Genomic DNA, 9,486 nt, shown 5'->3' on the forward strand with positions numbered 1-9,486 from the left:
TTAAAGGATGGGATTTCTCCTGACCCCACAAAGATCCAAGCAATCGTAGAATGGCCGAAACCCGACAGTAAAGGAAGTCAGAGGATTCCTAGGATTGGCCGGATGGTATAGGATCTTTATACCTAGGTATGCTCAGATAGCATCCCCTTTAACTAACATTCTCAAGAAGAGTACACTTTTTCAGTGGACTGCAATGTGTCAAAGTGCCTTTGATAAACTAAAGACACCCTTAGTAACCAACCTGTCCTCAAATTGCCAGATTTTACCAAACCCTTTGAGGTAGTTACTGATGCCAGTGGGTTTGCCTTAGGCGGTGCTCTTATGCAGGAAGGTCATGCAGTGGCCTATGATTCCAAAAAACTCTGAACACATGAGAGAAATTATACCGTCCATGACTTGAAGTTACTCTCAGTAGTTTATGCTCTGAAGTTGTGGAGACATTATCTTTTGGGACAAAGGTTCACCTTGATGACAGATCATCAAAGTTTGAAGTGGATCTTCACCTAAAGGGATCTCAACATGCATCAAAGGAGATGGATGCAGACCTTACAGGAATTCGATTTTGAAATTAAGTATCAACCAGGGAAAGAAAATGTGGTGGCAGATGCGCTTAGCGCAGAAAAGCATCCTTGCTTGCAATTACAGTAGTGTCAAATCCATTGATCAGTGAAGCTATTAAGAGACTAAGGTTTTGTAAAAGGGGAAGAGAAGGGTGTGTGTGTGAATGGACTTATGGTCCACAAGCCCACCTATTTAAAGGTGGAGCTAGAAGGCATTTTGTATGGAGCAAGAAGCCTAGTTGTATTTTGAGTAACTTAATAAGCAAGATATTTTCTTGTATTTTGTGAGTCTCTCTCCTCCACATCTTTGATCTAGCATCTTTGATCTAGCATGAGCAACATGAAATTCTAACATGGTATCAGAGAGCTTGGCAAGATTAGGTCTTTTGTGGTGTAGAATAGGTCAATTTTCTTATCTTTTCCTTTATGGAGTTGAACCTCCTACCAATGGAGGCCTTCCAGTAACTTGTGGAGGCAAGAACTCGACGTGCTTTGATCTAAGAAAACGTAGAGGAGGTCTGGGCGCTCAGTTTTTTACAGCTCATCAAACGATTTCTCCTCTCCTGGCCGCGACATTGCCGCCTAAGCAAACCGGCGCACGTTTTCCTGCATAGCTAATGCCGTACACGAATTTGCCATGTGTAGGCATTGGCAGCCCTAGAGAGCTTAGGGCTTTTGAAGCCCAAGGTCCCAAGATCCTACAGCTTAAATCTTAGCCCTAATGGTGGGCTGAATCAACTGCTACAGTGGAAAAACCAGGCTGCTCTCCTTGAAAGCCATTGAAGCTTCCATTAAAGCTTCAAAATCAAAATTCTTTTTGCTCTAATCCTCTCCTCTTAGATCTAATCAATTAAGTGCTCTTGTGAGGGTTTGTTTTGCTAATCCTAATTTGAGTTTGAAGTGGTGGGCATACACCATGAGGTATTCATGAGCCTCATTCTCATCAAGCTCCATCAACAACATCTTCAAATGCACAAAGCTCTTCAAAGTGTGCTTATTATAAGCACTAATAGTGTTGATTAACACTAATGAGGCTTCTAATCCAACCAAAGGGGAGTCATTCCAAAGTGTTTTTAAACACTAAGAGTGTTCTTAAACACTAATGGTGAATCTAATCACCAATGCAAGTGTCATTAGTAGATGCTAGAAATGTGCTCTTAAGTACTAATCATGTTTTTAAACACTAATGGTGATCTTAATCACCAAACAAAGTGTTCATTGACACTAATGAAGCTAATCTCCATCAAAATTAATCACCAAACAAAGGGTTCATTGACACTAATGAAGCTAATCTCCATCAGAATTAGTGGTTATGCACAAACCCTAAATGCTAAATCATAAGCTTCACCATCTTAATCTCCTTTTTATGCAACATCCTTGGCTTGATTAAGGGTTGTTGCACTCTCATAAGCCTTTCTCTCTTTACTTAAGCCAAAACATCACAAATTTCTATTTTGGGTGTTCTCGAGAGAGGGCTTCCACACTTGGCAAGTCCTTGTCAAGTACAAGATGATGTCCAAAGGTTTTTGGCCATTCATTTCCGGCACTAAGGTTATTGATCGAACTAAGGCTGAAGATATTGAAGATGATGAGAGGGTACAAGCCATCATCATGCTTCATCTTGATGAGGCTCTCATTCACCATGTGGACCAGCTTCCGACTGCTGCAAAGGAGAAATGGGATGAGCTTGTTAAGCTCTATGGAGCTCGTGGTAAGAATTCCCAAGATCTCACTCAAAATAGAATTTTTCAACTTGGAACTCAAAGAGGGAAATGGCATTGGAGCCTTCATCTCTCACTTGAAGGGCCTTATGGCTCAACTTGCATCAGTGAATGCGAGAATGGATGAAGATGATCCAGTGGCTGTTTTGCTAAAAGGAGTCAAGAAGGTGTATCCCACTTTAGTCACCACCCTGAAGAACATACCTAATCCCATCCTTGAAGGAGTCAATCTTGTCTTGTGATGAAGAAAAGAGGCCAAAGGGAGAAGCTGAATCTTCAAATGCAACAACTTCATCGAATATCGAACAAGCTTTATCACATCAAGTGATCAAAGTAAGATGTGCAAAAAGGTGGGTCATTTGGCAAATAATTGTTGGATCAAATATCCCAACAAAATGAAATGTAACAAGTGATCAAAGTAAGATGTGTCCATTGCAAAAAGGTGGGTCATTTGGCAAATAATTGTTGGATCAAATATCCCAACAAAATGAAATGTAACAAGTGTAAACAATCGAGACATATCACTTCTAAATGTCCTAACAAAGAGTCAGAGGTTAACTTTGTATCAGCCTCTAACTCCACTAAGAAATTGTTTTAAATCTCAATGTAACCACACCTATATTCCTAACCTTGTACGCCTAATGTTATAAAGGCAACCTATGTCCAATATTACCTATTCCAATTTTCTTTCATAGTTGGTATTGAGGGGGGGTATTAAGAGACTAAGGTTTTGTAAAAGGGAAAGAGAAGGGTGTGTGTGTGTGAATGGACTTATGGTCCACTAGCTCACCTATTTAAAGGTGGAGCTAGAAGGCATTTTGTATGGAGCAAGAAGCCTAGTTGTATTTTGAGCAACTTAATAAGCTGTGAGTCTCTCTCCTCCACGTCTTTGATCTAGCATGAGCAAAAAAAATTCTAATAGAAGCAAAGGAGAAAATCATGCAGGACAAATTCTTTGCCCCTATTGCTACCCTTTTGATGCAGGAAAGCAAGACTCCTTAGGAAATGAGTCAAGTTCTTAGGTACAAATTAGATGAAGGATGCATGTATTATAATAATCGGCTATGTATTCCCAATGATGAGGGAATAAAGGGAAGAATTCTGAGAGAAGCCCATGATAGCCTGATAGTTGGACATCCAGGGTTTATAAAAACCTATATGTCTGTGAAGAAAAGCTTCTTCTGGCCAGGAATAAAAAAGGATGTACTTGATCATGTGCGGAAATGCTTAATGTGTCAGAGAGTCAAGGCAGAGAGAGTCAAGATGCCAGGGAAACTGGAGCCTCTAGACACAGATGAAGTGGGAATATATTAGTATGGACTTTGTCACTAGATTACCTCTAGTGCAATCAGGTTACAACTCCATTTTGTGGTAGTTGACAGGCTAACCAAAGTTGCTCATCTGATTCCAGTGAAAGAAACATACACTACAGTGGATGTTGCCAGAGTTTTCCTTAAAGAGATCTTCAGATTGCATGGCTTGCCTAGGAGGATAGTAAGTGACAGAGATCCCAAATTCACATCGAAATTTGGGACTGCATTCTTCAAAGCAGTAGGAACTTTCTTGGATCTCAGCCTATCACCTCGAACAGATGGCCAGACTGAAAGAGTGGCCCAGGTAATAGAAGATATTTTTCGGTCATGCTTCTGTGGGGCAAGGAACCCAAGAAGTGGTTAAGCCATTTGCATCTGATCGAATTTGCTTACAATGCTTCTTATCATCAAAGCATTGGGATGAGTCCTTTCAAAGCTTTGTATGGACAAGATTGCCTTACACTGTTGACCTGATCCGACCCATTGATTAGAGTCAAGATGTCCAGAAAAATGCTTGATGACATGGACTAGCAAATGCAATCAATCCGTAAATATATAAAGGTAGCCCAAGATAGGCAAAAGTAGTATGCAGATAAGAAGAGATCAGAGAGAGAGTTTGAAGAATCAGATATGGTCTTCATTCGAGTACGACCAAAAAGAAGTTCCTTATCCTTAGGGAAGTACAAGAAGCTCTCTCCCAAATACTGTGGACCATATGCTGTTATAAATAAAGTGGGCGATCTAGCCTAGAAACTTCTTCTGCCTCCCCATCTCGAGGTACATAATGTATTCCACATTATTTTACTTAAGAAATATGTACCCAGCCTAAGCCACATACTTGATGATGAATAAATAATCTCTCCGACTCAAGGCCAGATGGTACTCCAACCTAAGGAAATCCTTGACGTTTGGGAGAAGATTCTCAGGAGCAGCATCTGCCTGACTGGATATTGCAGCGACGTCATGGGCAATTCGCACCCTTTTGGGGAGGGACTCTGCATCCAACGCCTTCATGCGCTTGCTCTTGGCTCTTTGCTCGCTCCATACAACGTCCCATAACTGTAGACGTTGCATGTTGGCTTCAGGCGGGGCAGCATCTCTAAGATCACTGCAAGCTACTCGCATGCTCCCCAAAATGGTTCGTGTTATGTGCTGATGGTTGAAATCTCCAATCTTCTGTCTATCTAGCAGCTCAGCGTTGCCTCCGCTTCGAAGCCGACGCTGTGCATTTTCCCATATTTGGTCTATGAGATCTCGCATGAGTATCTCAGACTCGTTGATCTTTTTGACGACATCATCAGTACATTGTGATACCGTGATGACCGCTTCAACGCGAATTGCTCGCAGAACAATTTTGCGCTCTTCGGGAGAAAGCATGTTGATCGTCTTCGTAAATCTAGCAACTATCACTAAACACAAAAAAACAGAATATCAAACATTGTTGAAATAAACATCAAGCAAACGTGAGAGAACAGCAACAAGTATATCAATATCATCAATGTTCATACAAAAACGGAATATCAAATAATTTTAATGAACTCAGCATCATCCAATACATCATCAAACGTGAGAAAACAGCAATAAGTGTATCATTACTTATCAATGATCAAACAAAAACAGAATATATCAAACAACATTACTGAACTCAACATCATGCAATACATTATCAAACGTTAGACAACCGCAACAAGCGCATTATTACTTACGAAGTGTATACATTATCGAATGAGAGAGAGAGAGAGAGAGAGGGGGAGGAAGAGAGAGAGGTGTGACAGATAGAGAGGAAAAATTAAATGACATTTTTTATAGATTTGTGAGTTCCTAAAGAGAGAAAAATAATGTTTTGTAATCCTAAAGCACTCCTCATCTACATACCTATCGTGATAGAGAGAGATGTGAAGTGTATCATGAGAGAGAGAGAGAAAGAGTTGTGAAGTGTATCATTGCGAGAGAGAGAGAGAGAGAGAGAGAGAGAGAGAGAGAGAGAATTGTGAAGTGTATCATGAGAGAGAGAGAGAGAGAGAGAGAGAGAGAGAGAGAGAGAGAGGAAGAGAGAGTTGTGTGACAGATAGAGAGAAGAAACATTAAATGACATTTTTAATGTTTTTGTGAGTTCCTAAAGAGAAAAATAATGTATTGTTTTAATTTTTAAGTAAATAGAGGGAGAAAAAAGAAATTATTAAAAATTATGTATATTTTAAGAGAAATTAAAAAAAATCATTATCTACACATCTATCGTGTTGTGAAGTGAATCATGAGAAAGATAGAGAAAGAGTTGTGAAGTGTATCATGAGAGAGAGAGGGGGGTAAGAAGAGAGAGATTCATATTTTTCGAGTTACGAATCACGATATTATAAAATAAAACGTTTAGACAATATGATGTAAACTTTGATCCATGAAATACTAATGTCGCGTTAGCAACCAAGTATCGCATGGATCAAACACAATAAAAACAATACAAGTCAAATCAAACAAATTTACGATATTTATTCGACCGCGTTAACGATCATATGCCGAAATACGCAAGCAAATTTGCGACACTTTTTCGACCGCGTTAACGATCAAATGCCGCAATATGCAAAAAACATTTTATGCACTAGCGGACGACACCAACTTGCCGTGTTAACGACAAAATGCCGCCCGATTCTATGGGAATACCAATAGGATACGAACATACACTGGCCGCGTTACCGACCATATGTCCGCATTTGACAAAGGGAAGGGAAGGGAAGGTGACATCGCCATAACGATACTATGCTTGCCGCGTTACCGACTAGTACCGCTACGGCGTGCCATACTTACCATAGGACACAGACTAGCCGCGTTACCGACTAAGTGCCCCAGGGTAAGCACCATTCCGAAGAATGGCCTTACACACACACACCAGTCGTGTGGCGGGCCACCCAAATCCTGCCGCGCATTGCGACAATGGGCGGCTGCCCGCACGAACTCACCCACACACACATCCCTCGTGTGGCGGACCACCCACATCCTGCCGCGCATTACGACAGTGGGCGGCTGCCCGCACGAACACACCCACATACACACACACACACACACACACAAGTTTTCATTACCTGTGTATGCTGTCAGCAATGAAATCCCAAAGGGCCCCCCGGGCCCATATATATAGAAAAATGTAGCCCGCCGGGATATGTGACGACCCCTCCGGGACCCGCCGGGCAAAGCAAAAGCCCGGCGGGCCCGCCGGGGTATAGCAAAAGCCCGGCGGGATTTTTCCCGGTTACCAGGTCGCTTGCCACCGGCTTTTTTGTGAACATGTTAACATGTGAACATGTTAATAACATGTTCACACATGTTATTAACAAAAAAAATTTTGTGATCACGTGAATATAAAATCAGAGCTTGAGGCTCTTGGTCCTACTTCCGCTCCATCACTGGAGCTTCGCCCAAAAATAGAGCGATTTATCAACTTTTTTCATAAAATTTATGGTGATGTTTATAGAGCTAGTTGGTGAATCTAGAGCTTGGAGGATCGTGGGTGGTTCTTGTTTCCTAGTATCATGTTGTTCCTCTACTCACCTCTATGTTTTGTTAGCTCGTTTCCTCTCAAAGCTCTTCGCTTAAGGTGGATCCAAAGGTCTCTAGCCTTCTTAACTATAGGAAGCATTGTGTTGAGTGCTAGTTGCTTACTATGATAAAAGGCTTGGTGGGTTTGAGAAAGTGTGGTTTGATGTGCTACAATCAATTATATTATCATTTCTAGCTATTAGTCTAGATCATCAAAGATGAAGGTACATTATCACTTTATGAGGGAGAAGGTTCTAGTAGGTGATGTAGATTTGATATATGTCATGCACAAAGGAATAGGTGGCTGACATCTTCATGAAGGCACTTGTTACAAAGAAGCTCCACAAGTTAAGGAGCTTACTTGGAGTACAATGTGTGGATTTGAGCTCAAGGATAAGTGTTGAGATATTGAGCTCAACTAGCACTCATTGATGATCCACTTGGGTGGAGTACAATGTGTGGATTTGAGCTCAACTAGCACTCATCATTGATGATCCACTTGGGTGATAGCCTTTGCACTTATGCCACTAGCATGGTTGGTGAGATTATGGTTGATGTGCTGCCAATGGGGATGACAAGCTATGTGACAGCCACTTTGGAGTACTAGAGTTATGGCATAGTTATAGCAAGTCAGGTTCACACTATGGACCAACAATTGTATCTTATAGTAGGCTCATTACTTTCCATTATAGTATGTACTCTTATCTCTTTATAGTCACGTTCACAATATGGATAAGAGATAAGAGTACATAGCGTAAACCTTATCTCTTTATAGTCGGTTCGCACTATGGACCAACCATTGTATCTTATAGTAGGAGAGTACTTTCCCTTATGGTATGTACTCTTATCTCTTTATGTTAATGATTGTACCAAAGAGAAGAAGATAGAAGAAAATTTAGCCATCCATCTCTCTCTTGTCTTGCTCTAGGAGAGTACTTTCCCTTATAGTATATACTCTTATCTCTATAAAGGAAAGTACTCTTATCTCTTTATAGTCAGAGAGTATTTTCCCTTATAGTATGTACTCTTATCTCTATGAGGGAAAGTACTCTTATCTCTTTATAATCGGGTTCACGAGTCTAGGGTTTGAAAATGTCCACAAAAATTGTGAAAATTTCAAAAACTAGGGAAAATGAAAGAAAATAAGAAAGTGGCCAAGAGATGGATCAAAAACAAGAGCTTTGATACCATTGAAAGGAGGGAGGGAGATGAATGAACTCGTTTACATGGAGTTCCACATGGGCAAGGTTTCCATTGAAGCTTGCTCTTGTCAAGAAGAAGATGTATTATGAAAATGATTAGTAAGTGCTAATTATGATTAGGCCCAAGGCTATGAGCTAAGTGATGCCTATGTACATTAAAGTGGTCCATTCATGGCTCATGGATCCTGTTCACACATATACATGAAGTATGTCTCATGGAAACCACATTTTAAAATAACACCCATCACCATAATTCTGAGAGATCTATGCCATCAAAATACACATACAGTCACTAATATGCCTATATATAGGTACCAAAATGTCATTCATGATCCATCAAGTCCTGGACCATGTTTCTAGATTTAGTAGAAAAGAGATAGTGTGGGTTTGCTTATTTGAATAGAGGGAGGTGTTGTTGTTGAAGCCATTTTTCATGTTATAAAAAATGGAGCGTTGATTTCTAATACCTTATGCAAGTTCAGAAAAGAGTAACGAGATGATGTCATTATGGTTTCTATCTTCCAAGTGACTTGGGTTCTATCTCCAACTAAAAGGGTCCCATCTGTATTTAATATTTTTTCGTAGACATATGAATAAAATGAGAATAAAAGACACAAAGTATTATCCATCCTGAGGACTAACCATCTAGGACAAGGCATATCATTAGCTTCTCATTGTTTCATATTCAAGTCACTCATTGCTTTATGTATAGGACAAGGCAAACCATTAGCTTCTCATTGCTTCATATTTAAGTCTCACCCATTTTTAGAATGGCACATTTGGAAAATGTCATTTATACAATGTAAAAGCACTTTTTAAGAGAATAAAGCCTACACCTTTACCCAAAGGAACATTAGAAAAACTTAAACATGAAAACTTATGGATTTGCCTATCTTTAGAAAAATGTAAACATCTTGTGTGTGCTGCATGCAAGTATCCACATGTCTTTACCCCTACAAGGAAGATGTCTACTCTAATGAAGGATAAAATACTAATGGAATTGCTCTTTTTATGCTTGCATGCACGCACACACTTGCACGTGTGTAGCTAATAAATAATGTCTTTTGGTGTTCTTTTTGAGATATTTTTCCTACATCTATACAAACGTGGTAGGGCCTACATGTGTGTAGCCAATAAATAATGTCTTTTGTGTGTTCTT

The sequence above is a fragment of the Cibotium barometz genome, chromosome 46, assembly GCF_041138505.1.
Source record: "Cibotium barometz isolate CiBa-2024 chromosome 46, ASM4113850v1, whole genome shotgun sequence".
NCBI classification, from domain to species: Eukaryota; Viridiplantae; Streptophyta; class Polypodiopsida; order Cyatheales; family Cibotiaceae; genus Cibotium; species Cibotium barometz.